This window comes from Heloderma suspectum, chromosome 2, assembly GCF_057233095.1.
Source record: "Heloderma suspectum isolate Gila_16-S chromosome 2, 16-S_ref, whole genome shotgun sequence".
Taxonomy (NCBI): Eukaryota; Metazoa; Chordata; class Lepidosauria; order Squamata; family Helodermatidae; genus Heloderma; species Heloderma suspectum.
The window spans coordinates 225,117,534-225,140,725 of NC_139459.1; the positions used below are offsets into that span (position 1 = coordinate 225,117,534).

General features: G+C 46.3%; 6 non-coding genes across 6 annotated transcripts; all 6 read right to left on the bottom strand.

The window, feature by feature from the left end:
* Nucleotides 1-952: 952 nt before the first annotated feature.
* TRNAQ-UUG (transfer RNA glutamine (anticodon UUG)) lies at nt 953-1,024 on the bottom strand. The gene has a single exon. It is a non-coding gene; the product is annotated as a tRNA-Gln (tRNA).
* A 385-nt stretch (nt 1,025-1,409) lies between these two features.
* On the bottom strand, nt 1,410-1,481 carry TRNAQ-CUG (transfer RNA glutamine (anticodon CUG)). The gene has a single exon. It is a non-coding gene; the product is annotated as a tRNA-Gln (tRNA).
* Nucleotides 1,482-8,988: 7,507 nt separating this feature from the next.
* Nucleotides 8,989-9,095, bottom strand: LOC146354148 (U6 spliceosomal RNA). Its single transcript, XR_014788726.1, has one exon. It is a non-coding gene; the product is annotated as a U6 spliceosomal RNA (small nuclear RNA).
* A 3,691-nt stretch (nt 9,096-12,786) lies between these two features.
* TRNAS-AGA (transfer RNA serine (anticodon AGA)) lies at nt 12,787-12,869 on the bottom strand. The gene has a single exon. It is a non-coding gene; the product is annotated as a tRNA-Ser (tRNA).
* Nucleotides 12,870-13,216: 347 nt separating this feature from the next.
* Nucleotides 13,217-13,323, bottom strand: LOC146354150 (U6 spliceosomal RNA). The gene has a single exon (XR_014788727.1). It is a non-coding gene; the product is annotated as a U6 spliceosomal RNA (small nuclear RNA).
* A 1,688-nt stretch (nt 13,324-15,011) lies between these two features.
* Nucleotides 15,012-15,118, bottom strand: LOC146354151 (U6 spliceosomal RNA). Its single transcript, XR_014788729.1, has one exon. It is a non-coding gene; the product is annotated as a U6 spliceosomal RNA (small nuclear RNA).
* Nucleotides 15,119-23,192: the final 8,074 nt, after the last annotated feature.

Below are 23,192 nucleotides of genomic sequence, written 5' to 3' on the forward strand. Positions count from 1 at the left end.
CATTTCTTCTAAGGGATTCTTGCCCACAGTAGTAGATATGATGGTCACCTGAATTAAATTCGCCCATGCCTGTCCATTTTAGTTCGCTGATTCCCAAGATGTCGATGTTCAGTCTTGCCATCTCATGTTTGACCACCTCCAGCTTACCTTGATTCATTGATCTGACATTCCAGGTTCCTAAACAATATTGTTCTTTACAGCATCGGACTTTCTTCTCACCACCAGACACATCCACAGCTGAGTGTCCTTTTGGCTTTGGCCCAGCCGCTTCACTCTTTCTGGCGCTACTTGGAAATTCCCTCTGCTCTTCCCCAGTAGTATATTGGACACATTCCGACCTGAGGGGCTCATCTTCCGGCGTCATCTCTTTTAGCCTTGTGATAGGTTCCATGGGGTTTTCTTGGCAAGAATCCTGGAGTGGGTTTCCGTTTCCTTCTCCAGTGGACCACATTTTGTCAGAACTCTCTGCCATGACCTGTCCGTCTTGGGTGGCCCTGCACGGCATAGCTTATGGCTTCACTGAGTTACACAAGCCCCTTCGCCACAACAAGGCAGTGATCACCCCTTACACTGAGAATCAATACCCCCTTAAACAAATCAGCCAAGAGACAATCAAGAGGAATGTGTTTGAATAGCCATTTGTCTTTTTTGCCATTCAGGGTCCACCTGTCCGTTTACACCCATCTACTCCCTCCTGGCAAATATCATGACACACGCCATTTACTCCTTTAACAGTTTATTATCTATTTACTCACAGCAGTGAAATCGCACTTAATCAAAATTTAAAAGCTTGTGGCCAACCGGTAGCTCCTTTAATCTATAGGGGCAATGGGGTTTCCACAAATTCCTTAAAATAAGCAGCACATTTCAGCAACTGCAAATAACGTGTTAAATAAAGAAGCCAACTTTTTTTTTCTTTTCTTTTTTCAAAATGTTCGCTCGCAGGAGACACAGGTTCTACCGAGATTTGAACTCGGATCGCTGGATTCAAAGTCCAGAGTGCTAACCATTACACCATAGAACCACACGGCAGCCCTACTTCCTAAAAAGTTGTCTATTAGCACGTCCTCCGCGTTTCTCTTGAACGTTCACGCACAGCTCTGGCCCTAAAATCCTCTTCCGTCAGACTGAAAGGCTTCAGATTAAGCAACAAGATACCGCGCAGAAAAATTATTTCCTCCCCATTTTAAACAACATAAAAGCCTTTTTAAATAAACATACGTTCTCATTTGAGTCTTATTTTTTTTCCAAACGTTTATCATAAAAGCATACATCGCAATATGAAAATAACAAGCGTTCCTCTTCCTTCCTCGACTCCCTCCCCAGCTGTTTTCTTTCCCCACCCCTTTTGGTTTAAGCCTCTGTTCTACCCCTCCCCTAAAAAAATCGCTTAAAATAAGCTGGCTTGCAGGTTCCACCGAGATTTGAACTCGGATCGCTGGATTCAGAGTCCAGAGTGCTAACCATTACACCATGGAACCGCTCGCTAGTGCCCCTGTTGGATTCACTCTTATTCAGATAGCAAGTGAGCCGCAATCCCATCCACTGAGGAGCCTTTTGATAGGACTGAAGTGGTTTTAAAAAGGGCAGGGGCATTTCTTCTTGATTAACATGCTTTCTAAATAAAACGGCTTAGAAAAGAATTCAAAATTATAATGACCGTTTATCGTAAAGCCGCACCTAAAACTCACGGCTTCACATGGCGCCTGGGAAGGGGCTGGGGGTGGAAAAGAAGTTAGCTCAACGTAAGTCGCCAGAGAAAAAACTAACGTGGCCGATAAATCCAGTGCGGCTCGTTGAACAGACGCCTAAATGTAAAGGTTCAGCGGTGGGAGCATTCGTGCTAATTCGTGTTTAGGTGTTGCTCGCGCTAATACACCGGAGAAGGCGAACGACGCTATTATTCGGATCAAATAATGGCGGCGGGGTGTAAAATACACGGCCTCCTTTCGCGGACTCTGAAAAAACGAAACGCCGCGGCCCTTCTGTCTCCAGCGGCCGCGCTTCCCCGGCCCAGCCCCAGCGGGCGTCGGGATTGGGCTGAGGCGGCCCCGAAGACGGCTGTGCGGCGGCGGCCATTTTGAGATCCGCAGCGCCGGCGGCAAACGGCGGCGGCCAAGGCGGCCAAGGCGACCAAGTCGTCCACACGCACCACCAGGCGACTCGACTGTCTCAACTGGTCAAATGAAGTAACCAGAGGGAAAGGCGGTCAGGGTTCCCGGTCCTTTAACAGTTCGGGCGCAATCCTACGCTTGTTCAGACGGGGCAAAAGTCCTACAATTCCCAGCATTCCTCGGCCGGCCGGCCTGCCTGGGGAATGCTGGGCGTTGTAGGTCCTTTTTTCCGTCTTAAGCATACATAGGATTGCGCTTTAGGTTACTTTTGTTTTCTGCCTCATGGAGAATTTTTGCTGCATGTACCAACATTTATTACGCGCGTGTGTTTTAAAACTGCCAGGGGAAAAACAGGGAAATAAGAGTAACATTATTTATTCCCCATGTACGAATTGCGTTGCTTAGCCAGCAGGTAACTCCGGAATGGTAAAGGGCAAAAAGACACCACCCGTCCCTACAGTGCAACCCTGATTGAGCCCTTAGGTAAAAAGAGGAACAACGTCCAGAAAGGTAGGCATGATTTGTTGCGTTAAAGCCAAAAGAGTCTTGTAGCACCTTACAGAGCAATAATCCTATCCATGTCTACTCAGAAGTGAAATCCCATTGAGTTCAATCAGACTTACTCCCAGGTAAGTACGGATGGGATTGCTCAGTAAAAGGCTGGCAAATCTAATATGTTGTTGTTTATTCGGTCAATCACTTCCAACTCTTTGTGACTTCATGGACCAGCCCACGCCAGAGCTTCCTCTCGGCCGTTGCCACCCCCAGCTCCCCCAAGGTGGAGTCCGTCTCCTCCAGAATATCATCCATCCACCTTGCCCTTGGTCGGCCCCTCTTCCTTTTGCCTTCCACTTTCCCTAGCATCAGCATCTTCTCCAGGGTATCCTGTCTTCTCATGATGTGGCCAAGGTACTTCAGTTTTGCCTTTAATATCCTTCCCTCAAGTGAGCAGTCTGGCTTTATTTCCTGGAGGATGGACTGGTTTGATCTTCTTGCAGTCCAAGGCACTCTCAGAATTGTCCTCCAGCACCACAGTTCAGAAGCATCTATCTTCCTTTGCTCAGCCTTCCTTATGGTCCAGCTCTCGCAGCCATAGGTTACTATGGGGAATACCATTGCTCGAACTATGCGGACCTTTGTTGTCAGTGTGATGTCTCTGCTCTTCACTATTTTATCAAGATTTGTCATTGCTGTCCTCCCAAGAAGTAAACACCTTCTGATTTCCTGGCTGCAGTCAGCATCTGCAGTAATCTTTGCGGCTAGAAGGACTAAGTCTGTCACTGCCTCCACATTTTCTCCCTCTATTTGCCAGTTATCAATCAAGCTGGTTGCCATAATCTTTTTTTTTTTAAGTTTAACTGCAACCCAGCTTTTGCACTTTCTTCTTTCACCTTCGTCATAAGGTTCCTCAGCTCCTCCTCGCTTTCAGCCATCAAAGTGGTATCATCTGCATATCTGAGATTGTTAATGTTTCTTCCAGCCATTTTAACTCCAGCCTTGGCTTCATCAAGCCCAGCACATTGCATGATGTGTTCTGCGTACAGGTTGAATAGGTAGGGTGAGAGTATACTCCTTTCCCAATCTTAAACCAGTCCGTTGTTCTGTGGTCTGTTCTTACCGTTGCTACGTGGTCGTTATACAGATCCCTCAGGATGCAGACAAGATGACTTGGTATCCCCATACCACCAAGAACTTGCCACAATTTGTTATGATCCACACAGTCAAAGGCTTTAGCATAGTCAATAAAACAGAAATAGATGTTTTTCTGAAACTCCCTGGCTTTCTCCATTATCCCTCTGCCTTTTCTAAACCCAGCTTGTACATCTGGCAATTCTCGTTCCATGAATTGCTGGAGCCTATCTTGCAAGATCTTGAGCATTACCTTACTGGCATGTGAAATAAGTGCCACTGTTCGATGGTTCGAACATTCTTTGGTGCTTCCCTTTTTTGGTATGGGGATATAAGTTGATTTTTTCCAATCTGGTGGCCATTCTTGTGTTTTCCAAATTTGCTGGCATATGGCATGCATCACCTTGACAGAATCATCTTGCAAGATTTTAAACAGTTCAGCTGGGATACCGTCATCTCCTGCTGCCTTGTTATTAGCAATGCTTCTTAAGGCCCATTCAACCTCACTCTTCAGGATGTCTGGCTCTAGCTCACTGACCACACCGTCAAATCTATCCCCGATATTATTATCCTTCCTATACAGATCTTCCGTATATTCTTGCCACCTTCTCTTGATCTCTTCTGCTTCTGTTAGGTCCTTGCCATCTTTGTTTTTGATCATACCCATTTTTGCCTGGAATTTACCTCCAATGTTTCTAATTTTCTGGAAGAGGTCTCTTGTCCTTCCTATTCTGTTATCTTCTTCTGCTTCCGCGCATTGCTTGTTTAAAAATAATTCCTTGTCTCTTCTGGCTAACCTCTGGAATTTTGCATTTAATTGGGCATATCTCCCCCTATCACTGTTGCCTTTTGCTTTCCTTCTTTTTTGGGCTGCTTCAGTGTCTCAGCAGACAGCCATCTTGCCTTCTTGGTTTTCTTTTTCTTTGGGATGTTTTTTGTTGCTGCCTCCTGAACAATGTTGCAAACTTCTGTCCATCCTTCTTCCAGGACCCTATCTACTAAATCTAGTCCCTTAAATCTATTCTTCACCTCCACTGCATATTCATTAGGAATATTAGTGAGCTCATATCTAACTGATCTGTGGGTCTTCCCTATTCTCTTTAGTCTGATTCTACATTGTGCAATAAGAAGTTTGTGATCTGAACTACAATCAGCTCCAGGTCTTGTTTTTACCAACTGCATAGATGTCCACCACTTTCTGGTGAAGTCCATGTATAAAGTCGTCTCTTAGGTTGTTGGAAGAGAGTGTTTGTTATGCACAGTGAGTTGTCTTGGCAAAATTCTATCAGCCTATGTCCTGCTTCATTTTATGCTTGCCATGTAATTCCAGGTGTCGTTTGACTACCCACCCTAGCATTCCAGTCTCCTGTAATGAAAATAACATCTTTGTTTGGCGTACTATCCCGTAGGTGCTGCAGATCCTCATAGAACTGATCTACTTCTGCTTCTTCAGCATCTGTGGTTGGGGCGTATATTTGGATCACTGTAATGTTAAATGGCTTACCCTGAATTCGAATTGAGATCATTCTGTCATTTTTTGGATTGTATCCAAGCACTGCTTTAGCCACTTTATTATTAATTATGAAGGCTACTCCATTTCTTCTGTGGTCCTCTTGTCCACAGTAGTAGATCTAGTGGTCATTTGATGTGAAGTGGCCCATTCCAGTCCATTTCAGTTCAGTGACACCCAAAACGTCTATATTTAATCTTGACATCTCCCCAATAACCACATCCAATTTGCCCTGGCTCATAGATCTTACATTCCAAGTTCCTATGGTGTGTTGATCTTTAGAACATCGGATTCGTCGTTCACCACCAGCACCATCGGCTGCTAGCCGTCCTTTCGGCTTTGAGCTAGCTGCGTCATCACATCTGGGGCTAGTTGAACTTATCCTCTCTTCCTCCCCAGGAACATTTTGACCATCTTCCGACCTGGGAGTCCCATCTTCCGATGATATACCGACATATCTCTGGTTGTACTGATCCATTTAGTTTTCATGGCAAGAATACTGGGGTGGGTTGCCGTTTCTTTCTCCAGGGATCATATTTAGTCTGACCTCTCTGCCATGACCTTCCCATCTTGGGTGTCCCTTTACAGTTTAGCTCATGACGTCATTGAGGTGCTCAAGCTCCTGCACCACGACAAGGTAACAATCTCCTTTGCTGGAGAATCTAATATGACATGAGCTTTATCTGTGTCCACATACATCAGATGCATGAAGTGTTAGCTTCAGATGGAGAGTATATTATACATATGCATGTAGAGAGGGAATTGGGGAGTGGAATGTAACACTTCATGCATCTAATGAACTGGACTCTAGTCCAGAAAAATATGCGCCACAATAAGGGCACAATCCTCTGCATGTTTAGACAGATGGCAGTGGATGGCTGGCTGGGGCATGCTGGGAGTTGTAGGCCTTTTCTCTGTCTAAACATGCAGAGGATTGTGCCCTAAATGTCTTAAGGAGCAATCTCATACCCACTTTTCTGGGAGTAAGATCCATTGAACTTAATGGGACTTACTTCTGAGTACTTGCATATAGGATTGCCCTGTGAAGCTTTAAGGTGCCACAAGATTCTCCACTGCAAAAGAGGGAGTTTCAGTAGTTGCAGATTTCTGACTTCCTGTTGCAGCCACTGACCCTAAAACAGGAAAATTGAACAGGGTATGTACAGACTAGAAACGTATTTGGTTTATCGTGTTTACATAGTCTTTGATAAGCAATTTTTATTTTTGTTTATTTTTCATTTCTGCCACAGAACGAAGTACTACTGCACACCTATGCACACAGAGGAAGAGCAACACCTACTTTTGAATAACAACATGCAAAAGGGGAGGGAGTACGTATAATTTTAAGAGGTATATAGAAGAGGGAGAAAGGTGCAACTTGTCCTGCAAAAATAAGGAAAGCTGCACTTGCTGAAATAGCCTTTTCTATAACACTTTAAAGCCCTATACATAAGGGAGAGTGGGGCTTCACCTCTTGTCCTGCTCCCAGTGTTCCATACACCTTCGTCCCTCTGACCTTCATGTGCTCAACAAAGGTCTGGCAGGAATGCCAGCTGTACTTGCGTAGGCTCCTTCACGTGACTGGGAGCCCTGTGCAACTGGAGTTCCTGACTGCACAACTGGCTCCCCATCACACCATTGTCAAACATGTGGAGGACAGAGGAAGGAGACAGGCAGGGTGGGGATGGGCCTGGCAGGTGCAGCAGTGTTGGGTGCAGGGCATGATCCTGCCCCTGTGCTGGCTTCAAGTTATGGGGGTGGGGTCCTTGGAAAATATGCCCTCCGTGGACCACATTCCCACTTGATCCTCCTTGCCACTGTTCATGTGCTTGCAGCCTTCCTCCATGCCCTATCTGTTCATCCCCCCCACCAAAGGAAGAGGGTGAGGAAAGCAGAGGCTGCTCCTTCTTCTTGTTCCTGTCACTGTTCACTCAGTCAAAGGAGATAGGTGAACGGGGAGAGACAGCTAAGAGGAGAAACAGGAGGACGAATGGCTCTCTGTACGCATGTAGTTGTGTTCTGTATTTTGTTGACATTACCTTGCCACCTTGGCTCAAGAACCATTTTGTCTGGAAAAGGCAGCAGCGCTAGAGGCTTCAGGGTTACCTGGAATGAGAAGAGATCCCCAGGTGGTTGCACTGGAGTCAGAATAATGGTATACTGATTAGATTAAAGGAAGGTGCTCCCATGGAACTATGGAAACATGAAAATGCCTGCCTGACTGCCAGTTGACCACCCAGCTAGCTAACCCAGAGCTTTGGTTGGGAAAATAATCCAATCCTGAAGTGTTCCCACTTCCCAAGTTAGATTAGCTGGCTAGAGTGCCAATTGGGCAACGCTTGTGATACCTTTTGTTTTGCACACTGCAGCTACTTGTCTTCTATAGCATGGCTTTTGCACTGTTAATTCAGTTAGCTTTAATTTAGTCAAGTTGCCAGGAACGTCCCAAAGGTTTCCTGTCATTCTCCAGAATCACAGTATGGATCCCATTGTTCTGTCCCATCCTGACTACAGCCTCAAAGCTGTTGCATCCTGCGTATGCTTTGTTCTGAAGCCTATAACTGCCCATGAATGTAGGTGCCAGAAGTTCTGTCCTTTGGCCCAGGCACCCAACACATTTGTGGCGTTTAGCTCTAAGATTAAGGGGTTCAGTTGGTCTCCAAGCCCAGTACTTAGGATCCTTTCCTAGTGCTCCACTCTGCTGCCTAGCCTGCATTTCCAGGACTAGAGTCTCCCATTTCTTTTAGTGAACCACCTTCTTGCCTCAGTTACCTTCATTTTGCCTTATACACCCAGAGAGAAAGCTTTGGCCAGCCACTGGTAAAGCACATGTTGAGTTCAAAGCTGGCTTCCATACATAATGCTGTACAACCTGTGAACTCACGCTTTCCATTTTTGTTGCCTTAAACTGGGCTGTGCCCAGTGTGTGAGTAGCTGTCCTTGAGTCCAATGGTAGTGGTCAAGCAGGGTATCGAAAGCATTCTGGAAGCTGCTATCAAGGTCTTGAATCAATTACAACCATTTAGCCACCTTGGAAAAACTTTTGGGAAACTTCTTAGATAGCTCCCTTCCCTTGCATAGTTTCCCAAAACTATTCTGCCTCTCAAGCTTCCGTATTTTCTTTTGTGTAGTCAGAGTAAAAGGGAAAGCCCTATTTGAAGGCTTTAAATTTACCTACATTTTTGCAACCAAAAGCTGGGAATCCTGGCAGTACCCTGGGCACACTGTTCAGAAGCAGCGATTCCCCACCACTGCAGACACAACACCAAGGTCGGTGCCATAGGAAAAGTTCATGTGTGGAGGGCACATCGCCTTCTCCACTTGGCCACCACATCGCTTGACACCACGTTACTAAGGCTGTTGCCTTAGACCCATCACTGGTGTTGCTTCCTTGGGCAAAGTTCAGGGGGTTATGTTTTCCTCCTTCTCTGAGAGGATAAAAGGTGGACAAGGGTGGATTTCAAGTCCATTGTCTTCACCTCTTGACCACACTCCCTGGGTGCACCATATGTGGCCGTGATCTCATCACCAAGGCAGGGTTATAACTACAGGAGACATTTTGCCTATGACCTCTCCCTTTCAGGCTGGCTTCCCCTCCGAGAAGCTCAAAACTAAGTGCCAATGCAGAGACTTCGAGCAGGCTGCTTAGGTGGCAGCCACCCAGAAACTCTTCCAGTTGCTGTTCGCCCAGCAGGAGTGTCTCGTGTAGCAGAATGGCTTCAGAGAAAGGCAAGAAAAAATATGGAACGCTTCACGAATTTGCGTGTCATCCTTGCGCAGGGGCCATGCTAATCTTCTCTGTATCGTTCCAATTTTAGTATATGTGCCACCGAAGTGAGCACAAAGCCAAGGCCTCTCAGGAGTGTTAATACGGGTGGCTACCCAAAAACATTTCAATTCACTGCAAGGAGAGCAGAGGGATGGGAGAAGGTTGGGACCCAGGAAGAAGGGCCTGCTGCCTGGCCCTCTCCAGGCTCCCACCTTTCCCACTCTGTTCATTATAGACAGGAGTCTGTAACTCCTCCCTGTGATAGCATTGCAGTGGTATGCAAATTTCCTCAAGGCATGATGGGAGAAACCTGCCCAGCAGAGAAGAGGAGAGCTCGACAGGGCAGCGGACCAGACCTTCCCTCTGTGCCAGCCACGTTCTCCCTCAGGAACCTCCTTTGCGAGGCTAAGAGATTGGAACCCACAAGGGATTTCAAATCTATCGCCTTCACCTCTCAACCACCTCACCACCCTCCCTGGGTGTGCCACATGTGGCCTTCATCACCTGGCAGCCTCTCCTTTTCAGGCTGGCTTCCCCTCAAGGGGGGTGCTTCCACACTATTGCCTTCATTTCTTTTCCAACTTTGTTGTGCTGCTTCCCCAAGCTCATTTTCCCTCTCACATGTTTCCATGTCCCAAAAGGACCCATCTATCATTCTGGTCCCCTGGCGGGCTGCGCTGTTTCCATGGAGCCCTAATCACATTATTCTCTTGATGGCTGGGTGGAGCCTTTTTGGAGTGGGTTGGTTCTGCTTACCCCATCTGTTTTCCCACCTCCTCCTGTTTCCGATTCCCCCCTCCCTCACCCCCTCTGTCCCACTGAAGTTTTCTGCTCTGGCCAGTCTCCTCCTTGCCTTCCCAGCCCTTTTGTTTTGCTTTAGAGAAGGAGTGAAAAATCAAAGCACTGTGTCTGGAGCAGTCCCCCACCCCCTTTAAAACTTCCTTGTTGCCCCTCTGGAAAAAATCCTTTAAACCTTACCCCTGATGTGTTATGTGTACCCTAGAATGGCAACACAGTTATAAGAGTGCCATTGACATCTGCATAAGGTGTTCAACAGATGCTTGTGTTTAGTGCGAACCAGAGTTGCTCCATGTTTGTATGCTAGCCCACCTTGTTTTGGCAGCACAGTCTGTGAGAAGCAAATTACAACCTGACAGCAGCTTCCCTGAGAATTGTTAGGGAGGATGGGTTCCTCCCCAGGCTACGGGCTGGTAACATTGTACTTTGTGCAGTAACTGAGTATCAGTAGCTGGCAAGCTTCCACCATGTCCAGGGAAAGAACATTTAGCCCCTTTCGAGATAACAGACTGTGTGAATTCCTCCAAGTAATGCTGCTTACTAGAGCATGGCTAGAGTTCTTCCCTATATGTGATATATTTCGCTGTATAAAAGCCCTCCCCACTCATTGTTCGGGGCTCTCTGCCCCTTTGCTGACAAAGTGCCTTGCTGGCCATGCAATAAAGTGCTTTTAGGGCAATAAAGTGCTTTTAGATCCAGAAGTCTTACCCATGTCTAGTGTGATCCATCGTCCGGCTAGACAATGAACAAGGAGCATGTTTCGCTCATATAACACCCCTAAAATGGATTTTGAAACCACAATTGTGCATTAACAAAGGGACAAAAAATCACAGTGCTGTGTCTGGAGCATCCCCCTCCTTTAAACCTTCCTGGATGCCCCCGAAACGGGGATTTAAAGTGCAATTGTGCATTAATGAAATGGCAAAAAATCAAAGCAATGTGTCTGCAGCATCTCACACCCATTTAAACTTTCTTTCCCGATCCTAAAATGGGTGCTTATGTGTGCATCTTTTCATCTTTGCCTGACTGCTCCCTCCAGGATCATCTCCCCCTCTCCTTCACACAACTTAAGTGTTCCTACCTCCTCAGCCGTGTTTCCAGGACAACAGAAGGAGAAGCTAATGGAGGAGCATGGGATTTTAAAAAAGGCTTTCCCCTTCTCCCCCCCTTTCTCCTTTCCCCGAAAGTCCAGATGCACCTGCATTTCAGGAGCAAGCATTATTGAGCAAAATGGGAGTAACTTCTGAGTAGAGGCACACATGCTTGTGCTGGGAAAGGGGAGGAGAACACAAAGAGGGAAACTAGCCCCTGTTTTAACCCAGAGGACCTCATTGACCACAATGGGAGTTACTTCTGAGGAGACAGTAATGGGTTTGTTGTGGGAAAGAGAGTGAAACCAGCCCCCATTTTAACGCACAGGATCTCTATTTGGAAGGAAGCTGTGAAGGAGTTACATCCCAAGGCAATGGACCTGGACCGAAGCCTTCGCGCTTAATCACATTTAAGGAATTGGGCTTAAAAGTGTGCCATTTCAATTGAGGGGGAATCTCTGTAAGTTCTGATGTAGGCATTCAAAGGCAAGCCTCATTCAACACAATGGGAGTTAACTTCTGAGGAGACACTAATGAGTTTGTTGTGGGAAAGAGAGTAGTAAAGACAGAATCCAGCCCCTATAACAAAGCTGCTAAGTACTTTCATCCTAAGGCAATTCATTGGAGCCTCTTGGTCGCTTAAACGCATTTAAGCAATTGGGCTTTAATGTGTGCCATTTCAATTGAGGGGAAATCTCAGCCTCACCCACAGCAAAGGGAGTTACTTCTGAGGAGATGCTAATGGGTTAGTTGTGGGAAATAGACCGAAACCGGCCCCCATTTTAACACACAGGATCTCTATTTGGAAGCTGTGAAGGAGTTACGTCCTATGGCAATGGACTGAGGCCTTGAGATAGCGCTTAATCGCATTTTAAGAACTGAGGGCTTTAATATATGCCATGTCAATTGAGGGGCTTCTTTGTCATTTCTGTGGTCATTGAGAGGGCAAGCCTCATTCAGCACAATGGGAGAAAACACCCCTTGACTGGGGTCATGGGCTGTGTTCTGGTGCTTATTTTCAATGACGTTTTAAAAGTTTGTCCCTCAGCATCCTGCTCCAAAACGGCAATGAAACTTCTGGAAAACAGGGAGGGAAAGGGTTGGGTCACTGAGGTCAGAGCGACACACCCACAAAGGCCAGGCTACATGCCCATGAGCAGGGCTAAGACAGTGAACCCAGTTCAATTGTGGAAACAGGTCCGTAATAGAGCTGCTATAACCAGGAAAAGTCAGACTATAACCAGTCTCAGAAGAAGTTTTCAGTGATAAAATGCGACACTGGGGCTGAATGGCCACAGTGTCATGGAACCACAGAGACCCCACGACGTAGGCAGGTTGGAGTAAATCGCTGGTAGAAACACAGCCAGGGAGGCTCAAAACTAAACCTCTCAGCTACCTCGCCACCTTTAATCTCCTGGCCATGGCAGCCTTCATCTCTTGGCTATTATGGGGAGACACTCCTTCTACAGCCTCTCCCTTTTAGGCTGGTTTCCCCGGGGGGGGGGGGAGCTGACAAGCGTGGGATTCGAATCCACGCGTGCACAGCACAATGCATTTCGAGTCCATCGCCTTCATCTCTCAGCCACCTTGTCCAAATTGGCAGTTGTCTTCACGTCCAGCTTGGCGGTTGTCTTCAATTCTCAATTTGGAAAGCCTGACAGAAGGGACAGCTAACGACAGCAAAAGCACAACCAGGACAGGACTTGAACCCACAAGTTCAGAGCACAATGGATTTCTAGGCCATCACTTTCCCCGCTCAGCCACCACATCACTCAGCAATAGCTTCCCAGAAACCTTAGACTGGTCACTGGTGTGGTTTCCTTTTGCCAAGTTCCAGGATCTGCACTCTCCTCCTTCTCTGAGAGGAGAAAAGGCTGAGGAGGGTGGGATTTGAACCCACACCATGCAGAGCACAATGAATTTCTAGTCTATCACCTTCACCACTCAGCCACCTCATCCATTGGCCCACTTGGGTGGCAGGAGCTCTCCCTGCTCTAGGCCCTCGACCGTCCTTTCTGCAGTTGCTTGTGCATTTCCCTACAAATGTCAGAGCGCCAGCACCAGCATCCTGCAGCATGAGGCCTGTGCGAGTCCATCAGTGAAAGGCAGGCTTGCCTGGCTGTGTTTTCAGCAAAAGAAAATCTAAAGGCCCACCCTCCCATCCTAGCCTGGAACCAAGGAGGCCAATGGGACTCGAACTGCAGCTCTCTAAAACCCAGAGCTGGCTTCCTAGGTGGCAGCCATGCAGAATCTCTCCCAGTTGTCCTTGTCTCATGTAGCAGAATGGCTTCAGAGAAAGGCAAGAAAAAATATGGAACGCTTCACGAATTTGCGTGTCATCCTTGCGCAGGGGCCATGCTAATCTTCTCTGTATCGTTCCAATTTTAGTATATGTGCCACCGAAGTGAGCACAAAACCAAGGCCTCCTGGGAACATTTTTATAGCTGGCTACCCAAACACATTTCAACTCACAGCAAGGGGGGCAGAGGGATGGGGCCCACAGAGAAAGTCCTGCAGCCTGGCCCCTTCCAGGCACCTGCCTTCCCCACTTGGTTCATTGGAGACCAGTTCCTATAAGTGTTCCCTGTGATAGCGTGGCAATGGTATGCAAATTTCCTCAAAGCATGATGGGAGAACCTGCCTGGCAGAGAAGAGGAGAGCACGACAGGGCAGCGGACCAGACCTTCCCTCTGTGCCAGCCATGTTCTCCCCCAGGAATCTGCTTTGTGAGGCCAAAAGGCCGATGAGGGTGGGATCCAAACCCACACATGAAGCGCACAAGGGATTTCAAGTTTATCACCTTCACCTCTTGGCCACCTCAACCCCCGCCCTGGGTGTGCTGCATAGGGCCGTTATCTCCTGGCAATGGTAGGGTTCTCACCAGATGAGACACTCCACGTACAGCCTCTCCCTTTTAGGCTGGCTCATCTTGGGAGGCTCAAAACTAAAGTCCGACGAGTGTGGGATTCGAACAGCACAATGGATTTGGAGTCCATCGCCTTCAGCTCTCGGCCACCTTGTCCAGACTGATAGCTTTCGGTAGTTCCCAACCGAGCCGTTTCCAGGCCATGGACAGCCTGACAGGAGGGATGCCAGGGCATCAGTCCTCCCTCCTTGGCCTGGAAAGCATGAGCAGGACGGACTTGAACCCATGTGTGCAGAGCACAATGAATTTCCAGGTCATCACGTTCCCCACTGAGCCACCATGTCACTCAGCAGTAGCTTCCCCAAAGCCTCAGACTGGGCACCGCTGTTGCTTCTTTTTGCCAAGTTTAGGGACCTCTGCTCTCCTTTGAAAGGATGACAAGGGTGGGATTTGAACCCATCTGCGCAGAACACCATAGATTTCTAGCCAATCAGCTTCACCACTCAGCCACCTCATCCATTGGCTACAGTTACAGGAAGCCAGATTCCGGCTGAACATCACAAAAAACTTCCTGACTGTAAGAGCAATACGACAATGGAACCAATTACTTGGGGAGGTGGTGGGCTCTCCCACACTGGAGGCCTTCAAGACAAGGCTGGACAGCCATTTGTCAGGGATGCTCTGACTTGGATTCCTGCATTGAGCAGGGGGTTGGACTCGATGGCCTTGTAGGCCCCTTCCAACCCTACTATTCTATGATTCTATGGCTCTCCCTGCTCTGGGCCCTTGATCAGCCCCTCTGCAGTTGCTTGTGTATTGTGTATGTCTCTGCTTTTTACTATGCTGTCTAGGTTTGCCATAGCTTTCCTACCAAGGAGCAAGCGTCTTTTAATTTCATGGCTACAGTCACCGTCTGCGGTGATCTTGGAGCACAAGAAAGTAAAATCTGTCACTGCTTCCATTTCTTCCCCTTCTATATGCCAGGAAGTGATGGGGCCAGATGCCATGATCTTAGTTTTTTTAATGTTGAGTTTCAAACCAGCTTTTGCACTCTCCTCTTTCACCCTCAACAAGAGGCTCTTGAGATCCTCTTCGCTTTCTGCCATTAGGGTGGTATCGTCTGCGTATCTGAGGTTGTTGATAATTCTCCCGGCAATCTTAATTCTGACCTGTGATTCATCCAACCCGGCATTTCTCATGATGTACTCTGCATATAAGTTAAAGGCAAAAACAAAAAAATATGGAACGCTTCACGAATTTGCGTGTCATCCTTGCGCAGGGGCCATGCTAATCTTCTCTGTATCGTTCCAATTTTAGTATATGTGCCACCGAAGTGAGCACAAAATCAAGGCTTCTTGGGAATGCTTTTATAGCTGGTTACCCAAACACATTTCAACTCACAGTGAAATGGGCAGAGGGATGGGACCCACAGAGAAAGTCCTGCAGGCTAGCCCCTTCCAGGCACCTGCCTTTCCCACTTTGTTGTTCAGAGACCAGTGCTTGTAACTCCTTCCTGTGATAGCATTGCAGTGGTATGCAAATTTCCTCAAAGCATGATGGGAGAAACCCATATATCTTCTTCCTGCAAGTGCTATGCTAATCTTCTTTGTATCAGCAGGGGGCCAAAGCAAATAGAAAGCCAAGGGTTTGGAGACGGATTATGGGGCTGATTATCCAAAGGCATTTCTACTCGCAGTTCATGCCCAGTCCTCAAATGGAGGCTTTTGTAGCGGGTTTTCGTATTTAATAAACTTTTCAGTTCAAACAGATACGTAATCATGCTCACAGCCCATTTGAAGATGGTTACTTGAAAAGGAGGATCAATTCCAGTGTCTATAGCACAAACGTCATACATTTCTTCAGATTTAGGGAAGGTGGACAGATGGATAATATGTTCTGTGATGGAAAATAAATGTTCTCCAATTTGTATTTCATTTGGTTTCAGGGTAATATTGGGTTAAATCGCACGCGCATCTGTGTGTGTGTGCGCTAGTCAATTTCACTGAAAATGTTAATAGCTTTGAGGTGAATTTTTTTGTTACAATGTAGCGGTACAGAAGTTTTGCTCAGGAAGCAGGAGGTTATAACGTTTAACAGAAGGTCCTTGGAAGAGACCAAAAAACATTTAACTGAGGAAACAGAAATATACCTTGCAGAGATGAATAAGAAGCTCCCCTCCCAATCAGTTATAGTGGGGAGATAAAACAACTGATATTAGAAGATAAACAGAAATGTCAGAGGGACACAGAGTGGGACAGGGTGGGAACAAAGAAAAGCCAGATTACTTGAGCGCAGTTGGGCAAAATGCAGTCCTAGGCTTCGCCAAGGCCCTGGATCGTGCCTGGGATGACCAGTCTCCCCAAACCTAACCCTAACTTCAGTCTTAACCCTAATTTTCTTGTGGAACTGAAACTTCCCCCATTCCGCACAGACTACTAAAAGGCAGTAGGCAACCCATCCTGATGGCCCAAAGCATCTGTTTCAGTGAGCATGGCTTCACCGAGGCCCTCGTTCCTTCCAGGGATGCCCAGTCTCCCCAACCCTAACCCTAACTTGAGTATTAACCCTAATGTTCTTGTGCAATGAAACATCCCCATGTACATACGGTGTACTAAAAGACAGTAGGCAAGGCATCCTGATCACCTACTCAGTCTGTTTCACCAAGCTAGGCTTAACCAGGGCCCTGGTTTCTACCTAGGAAGCCCAGTCTGCCTAACAGTAACTTGAGTCTTAACTCTAATTTTCTTGTGCAACTGGAACATCCACCCGTCCACATGGTGTACTAAAAGACCATAGGCAACCCATGATGATGGCCCACTCAGTCTATTTCAACCAAGCTCGGCTTCACCGACGCCCTGGTTCCTCCCAGGGAAGCCAAGTCTCCACAACCCTAACCCAACCTTGAGTCTTAACCTTATTTTTCTTGGGAACTGAAACATTCCCCCATTGACACGGTGTACTAAAAGACAGTAGGCAATGCATCGGGATGCCTCACTCAGTCTGTTTCACCAAGCTCGGCTTCAGCGAGGCCCTATATCCTGCCTGGGCAGCCTAGTCTCCCCAACCCTAACCTAAAAGAAACATCCCCCCATCCACACAGTGTCCAAACAAATGGTAGGCAAGCCCTCCTGACATCCCACTCAATCTGTTTCACCAACCTAGGCTTCACCAAGGCCCTGGTTCGTGCCTGGACTGACCAGTCTCCCCAACCCTAAGCCTAACTTCAGTCTTAACTCTAATTTTCATGTGCAACTGAAACATCCGCCCATCCACACAGTGTACTAAAAGGCAGTAGGCAACTCATCCTGATGGCCCACTCAGTCTACCACGGTCGGATTCACCAAGATCCTGGTTGCTGCAAGGGAAGCCCAGTCTCCCCAACCCTAACCCTAACTTGAGTCTTAACCCTAATTTCCTTGTGGAACTGAAACATCCCCATGTACATACGGTGTACTAAAAGACAGTAGGCAAGCCATCCTGATGGCTCACTCAGTCTGTTTCACCAAGCTAGGCTTCACCGAGGCTGAGGTTCCTGCCTGGGAAGCCCAGTCTCCCCAACCCTAACCGTACATTGAGTCTTACCCCTGATTTTCTTGTGCAAAAGAAACATCCCCCCATCCACATAGTGTCCAAAAAACGGTAGACAAGCCATCCTGATGGCCCACTCAATGTGTTTCACCAACCTAGGCTTCACCAAGGCCCTGCTTGGTGCCTGGGATGACCAGTCTCCCCAACCCTAAACCTAACTTCAGTCTTAACCCTAATTTTCTTGTGCATATGAAACATCCCCCCATCCACACAGTGTACTAAAAGACAGTAGGCAACTCATCCTGATGGCCCAGTCAGTCTGTTTCACCACGGTCAGATTCACCAACATCTTGGTTCCTGCAAGGGAAGCCCAGTCTCCCCAACCCTAACCCTAACTTGAATCTTAACAATTCCCACCCAGATAAACAGAGCATGTGAGGATGGTCTTTCCCCTGTGCCCTGTGCAGGAGCAAAACTTGGCTCCTGTCAGCCCACCAATCAGCTGTTTGGTAGGCTGGCAGCAGCCAATTCTTCTGGGCAACTGGCATATGAGGAGGAACCCCCCCGCCCCGTGCTGGTTTCCCAGCACATCCAGCCCCATCCCACCAGCCTGCCAAATTGTTGTTTGGGGGCTGGTGAGAGCAGCTTCTGAATAAAACAGGGACATGATCTAATTAGGTTAGATGGATGCATTTATCCCTGGTTGTTTGTATTACCCTATTCATCATACTTTTTTTGTGTGATGTATGTATCCATTCAGATTTTAATCTTTTCCCCATTGACATTTTTCATCATTAAAATTTAAACTTGTCATTTGAACCTTTGTGGTTTTGTTTTTGGCTTACTGACCCCACATCTAACAGCCAGCCCCTACACTACCTGAAGTAGGTACCCGAGACCCAGAGAGTTTTAAGGCTAGTTGTTGGACACAGCCAGCGGAATAAAAATTTCCACCTGGTGGCAGTGGAAATGGGCAAAAAGGAGTGTGGCCACACTATTTTGTTTGTTTTGTCTTCCACTCATGGAACAGGGCATTGCCGGTCCATGGCAGGATCCAAATCCTTTTTCTGATTTGGTGATTATTTTCTGGAAAGTGCTTTTTAATCAAATTGTACTGTCAATAGTGCATCAGGTTTATAACAACAATTGTTTTATAGTGATTATTTTCAGATAAGCTTTTTAATTATGACAGTTTAAAGCGATATTTAAGCAAAATGTGTCATTTTTCCTGTTCATTATATACACCATGGGACTTCCCTTTCTCTTGGCCTTTGCATATTTTTTTACAATTTTAAAAATAATTACACTATATATTTGAAGTAAATTTCAAAAATACAACCCTTTTGATTTAAATAATTCCTAAAGAAGATTCCTGTTTTGTTGGCTCCTGATTTGTTTGTTTCTGCAGTCTCCCTCATGTCTCTGTATTTGAATTCTTCAAGTGGGCCCAACTACACGGAGGTGTCTTCTGACTCTGTGTCACATTCCTTCGTCCTCCCCCTTTGCAGTCTCCAGGATACCAGGCTTCAGGCTCACTTAGTTAAGGACCAGGGTGGTTACAAATGCAAATTCTAGGAAACTCTCAGGCTACAAAGGAAGCAGCTACTCCATACAATTATGAATATCAATAGAGGAGCCCAAGTGGAAGATAGAGAAGTTGCCAGTAGTTTAATCATAGAATCATAGAACAGTAGGGTTGGAAGGGGCCTATAAGACCGTCAAGCCCAACCCCCTGCTCAGTGCAGGAATCTTAGTCAAAGCATCCCTGACAGATGGCTGTCCAGCCTCATCTTGAATGCCTCCAGTGTGGGAGAGCCCACCACCTCCCTAGGTAATTGGTTCCATTGCCATATTGCTCTAACAGACAGGAGGTTTCTCCTGATGTTCAGCCGGAATCTGGCTTCCTGTAACTTGAGCTCATTATTCCGTGTCCTGCACTCTGGGATGATCGAGAAGGGATCCTGGCCTTCCTCTCTGTGACAACCTTTCAAGTACTTGAACAGCGCTATCATATCTCCCCTCAGTCTTCTCTTCTCAAGGCTAAACATGCCCATTTCTTTCAGTCTCTCCTCATAGGGCTTGGTTTCCAGTGCCCTGATCATCTTCATTTGCTTCCTCAGTATAGCCATGATAGGCTACGTAAATAATTACATAGCTTATCACGGCTAACGCAGGGACGCCATTTGCGTCCCTGCGGAGGCCGTGATAGGCTATGTAAGTATTTACGTAGCCTATCACAACAAAAACAAAAAACAAAACAGCAGACGCAAATGGCGGTGGCTACGGCGGCCGCCATTTGCGTCCCCTTTTTTTTTTTGCTGTTTTAGCCTACGTAAATATTTATGTAGGCTATCACAGCGGAAGAAAAGGGAATGCAAATGGCGGCCACTACGCCATTTGCGTTCCCTTTTTTTCTTTTTGCCATAATAGCCTACATAAATATTTATGTAGGCTAAAATGGCAAAAAAAAGGGGACGCAATTGGCAGCCGCCGTAACCGCCGCCATTTGTGTCCACTGGGGTTTTTTTTGCCGTACATAATTAAAAAGTGCCTCCCCCCCCCACTGCAAATGTCACCCTTCGAAAAGGTAAGTGACTTTCGTACATCCCTAGTAACAAGTTGAATATGGATGCAGAAGCTATGGTAGTCAGTGAAGTGGGCATAGAAATTGAAGATTAGGATGATAAGTGAGTTAGTGACGATTCTGTGGAGAAAGAAGCTGGATGCTAAACTGGTGGGAGGAGGAGGAGAAGGGTGGAAAGAGTGAAGTAGGACAGTAGCACAGCTTACCTGTGGGATATGGGTCTTTAATACCACCTCCCTCTCTCACACACACAGCAGTTCCAGGTTCCATCTCTTTGTAACATTCTACTGTGACCAAAGCTCTATCCAGACATTCCGTCCTGATTATACAGCTGACAGGAGGAGTGAGAGCAAGGCTCTGTTCCAATTCCATCACTGTATTTGTGTTCAGAACCCAGTTTTCCAGGGTTCTCCATCTTGCAGGAAGACTACACAGATACAAAATGCTCCCTGCTGCAGAAATTTGGTCTCAACACATGGAGGGCAAAGGGGGTAGCAACAGAGGAGGTCAGTGCCAGCATGTTTGTCCTTGCTCTCCCTCCTAATACGTTAGTTATTCACTTAATCGTAATCAGAACACCTTAACATAGCTGAAGAAACAGATCCCAGATCAAGCTATTCAGATAAGAGTGGGCTGAATTCACAGTGGTCTTTATTACACTCTATGGGCAAAGTGAACAGTTAGAAAGACTTCCTTCCAGATTCTGCTACCCCCAGGAAAATGACATCACTGGGACAGGGGCAGTTACAGCCCTCACCCAAACTGTGTCAATGAGTATACGCCTTTCCTTTTTCAAATATAAATGAATGGCTGCCATTGACTTCTATGGGGAGAGGGGAAGTAAAATAAGAGACACATTTGGGACACATTCCAGAGGAGGCAAAACGTGTCCATTACTCTTGACAGTAGGTGGTGTGACATAGAGATGCACATAGACCCTCTCTCCACCATCCTTGACCTTACATAGAAGATAGAAAATACATTAAAATTCATAGCTGAAACAAAGGCTTTATTTAAGTCTCTTCAAGCCAAGGCTGCTGGATCTGACATCTAGAAATATGGGGAACATAATTTGTATATCATTTTCAGATATTTATCATTGTGTGTGTGGCTTTCTTTTCCTCATAGTTTTGCCTAATGGCAGTGGGTAAGCCTGTGAATGTATTCTCAAAGGTGGAGGATTCTATTTTGGATGGGAGCAACGTCAGCTACAAATTTAAGCTGACAAACTTAAAGGGTAAAGGAAGAGGCAGTGGAGTCAGGGAAGATTTTGAGGGCTTGTGACCTGTCCCTTCCCTGGAACAGGGAAGGAGTCGGGGACAAGAACACCTCCATAAAGTGCACTATTTGGGAACCAAAATCTGAAAGTTCTGCAGCAAACGCAAACCTAGCAGGCACTCACCCCCATTTCCCTCACACAGTACGTGAAGCATGTCTGTGACAACAACAATTCCATACCCCTCATACTCCTGCTACAAACAATGCATATGGAGCAAGGGTATGGAAAATCTTTTTCCCACTGTGCGGACATTGCTAGCGCAACTACCTATTTGCTATGTTGGTGTGGCTGTTCTTTAGAATGTTTGCTGCTGTTGCTGTTTTTACTGTACTTACTACCATATCTGATTTTATTGTGTGTTTTATTGTTGTATGCAGCCTTTGGAGGGCTCCTGCCCTGAAAGGCGGCCAAGAGTTGTTGTTTTTTAAGTGTAGCCAAGGCCATGGCCAGGACCAAGATGGAGCCCAATGTATTCTGAAGGTGATGCAACAACAGATAGACATCTGACCCCTGAGTTGGCATTGGTACAATCCTTCCCTTGACTGATATTCTCAGCTTGACAGGAGTCCCATATTTTAAAGTGCATCACAGCCCCTTAAAAAGTGACTCTTTTTTTTTTGCTTAACACTTCAGCTTTGCTCTGCCCATTCATAGAGATTGTACAGAGATTGTGACAGTGTTCAAATTACAGTGGGGAACTAGACCCATTTACTTGATTTTATTTATTTATTTGCTGATATTTATGAAGCGCTTCCATTAACAAGAATTTCTAAGCAATATGCAAAACAATACAGTATAAGGTCATAATCAAGATATTGTATAATATTACTGTATACAGAAGGCAGGATTACCTTCTTGAGAATGCTTGTTAGGAAAAGTATGTTTTCAGTAGGGGCTGAAAACCCAGAAGGGTTGGTGCCTGTCTAATTTGTAGTGGTAGGGCGTTCCATGGAGTAGGTAATACAATACTGAAGGCCTTATTCCAAGCCATCATGGACCAGACCTCTGAAATCATGGGCACCACCTAGATTTATTTATTTTTTTTACAAAAAAACCAGTTGCAGCCTATGGATTTCATTTAGGGTGCCTTCTCTTTCTTCCATAATCTGAGCAATGGATCGTGCTTGGGTGACCCTGGCTGTAGCAGTCTTCAGTTGTCTGTGACACCTCTGATCTCCGTACTCCTGCATTGTGCCTACCAAGTAATATTATCTGTTGCAACAGTCATCAGATAATCAAACTGGACTGTTATTTGGGCTTCAAAAAATATGAGGTTGTCCTAACATCTGGAGAGATATTGTATATACCAATTTCTACATTTTGAAAACAATTGAATACTCCCCTGCTTCCACATACTTGCTTAAGTCTTTATACCAAAATGTTATAAAAATCATACCCTACTAGAGACTCTCAAAATAATCCTGGGGACTTGAACTTGGGGGGTGGGGGGAATACTTGCAATAAACAACCAAAATAGCAAATGTTGCCAAACCACCTGTCTTCCACTTCCTTTAAGAATTTCCTCTACACCAAATGTAGCCTGCTTTCTAAAACCTCGATGCTCTGTTATCAAACTAGCACCATATACTTACCCCACACACTCCATCTCCTCTTCACCCTCCAACAATTTCTCAGATTCTCCTTGGTGTCTGAACCTCCCCATTTTCTCTGTCTGTGTTTATTTAGGTCTCCCTGCTCCCACAACTGCTAAGACCACAAAAGCCGACACACCACGCATAGCCTCTTCAGACAGGTTATGCCTTCTATGAACTCCTTTGCAACTGCAGTTCCCAGGAGACCAAGCAGTGCCACAGACATTTCTGATGGCTCACAAGGCACCCTGGGGATTTTGGTTCCATAGCCCAGGAGTGCACCTTTAATGGTATTTGAAAAGACATAACATTCCCAACTCCACTGCCTCCAAATCCTCAGATAAGAAATGTTTCATAGTTTTATTTGGAGTTGTATGGCGTTCCCCTAGCATCCCTGGTTTTAGCTCCCCGATAGATCAGCCCATAAAACCG